This window comes from Bison bison, unplaced genomic scaffold, assembly GCF_000754665.1.
Source record: "Bison bison bison isolate TAMUID 2011002044 unplaced genomic scaffold, Bison_UMD1.0 scf7180017864362, whole genome shotgun sequence".
Taxonomy (NCBI): domain Eukaryota; kingdom Metazoa; phylum Chordata; class Mammalia; order Artiodactyla; family Bovidae; genus Bison; species Bison bison.
The window spans coordinates 3,967,784-3,968,981 of record NW_011494934.1 but is presented as its reverse complement, the minus strand read 5'-3'; positions in this window follow the sequence as shown (position 1 = coordinate 3,968,981).

Here is a 1,198-nt window from a genome sequence, read left to right as displayed (position 1 = left end):
CTATTTCATTTGTTTCTGTTCCAATCTTTATGATTTCCTTCCTTCTATTAACCTTGCATTTTGTATGTTCTTCTTTCTCTATTGCTTCAGGTATAAGATTAGGTTATTTGAGATTTTTCTCATTTCTTAAGGTAACATTCTATTGCTGTAAACTTCTCATCTCATAGGTTTTGGATTGTAAGTACTTCCATTTTCATTTGTTTCTACTTACTTTTTTAATCCTCTTTGATTTCTTCAGTGATCCACTGGTTGTTTAGTAGGTATTGCTTAGCCTCTACATGTGTCTTGTGTTTTTTACAGTTTTTTAGTGTAGTTTATATCTAATGTCTTTCAGGATTTGAAATAGCTCAACTGGAATTCCATCACCTCCACTAGCTTTGTTCGTAGTGATGCTTTCTAAGGCCCACTTGACTTCACATTCCAGGATATCTGGCTCTAGGTGAGTAATCACACCATCGTGATTATCTGGGTCGTGAAGATCTTTTTGGTACAGTTCTTCTGTGTATTCTTGCCACCTCTTCTTAATATCTTCTGCTTCTGTTAGGTCCATACCATTTCTGTCCTTTATCGAGCCCATCTTTGCATGAAATGTTCCCTTGGTATCTCTAATTTTCTTGAAGAGATCTCTAGTCTTTCCTATTTTGTTGTTTTCCTCTGTTTCTTTGCATTGACCACTGAGGAAGGCTTTCTTATCTCTTCTTGCTATTCTTTGGAACTCTGCATTCAGATGCTTATGTTCCTTTTCTCCTTTGCTTTTCACTTCTCTTCTTTTCACAGCTATTTGTAAGGCCTCCCCAGACAGCCATTTTGCTTTTTTGCATTTCTTTTCTTGATCCCTGTCTCCTGTACAATGTCACTAACCTCCGTCCATAGTTCATCAGGCACTCTATCAGATCTAGGCCCTTAAATCTATTTCTCACTTCCACTGTATAATCATAAGGGATTTGATTAGGGTCATACCTGAATAGTCTAGTGGTTTTCCCCACTTTCTTCAATTTCAGTCTGAATTTGGCAATAAGGAGTTCATGATCTGAGCCACAGTCAGCTCCCGGTCTTGTTTTTGCTGACTGTATAGAGCTTCTCCATCTTTGGCTGCAAAGAATATAATCAGTCTGATTTTGGTGTTGACCATCTGGTGATGTCCATGTGTAGTCTTCTCTTGTGTTGTTGGAAGAGAGTGTTTGCTATGACCAGTGCG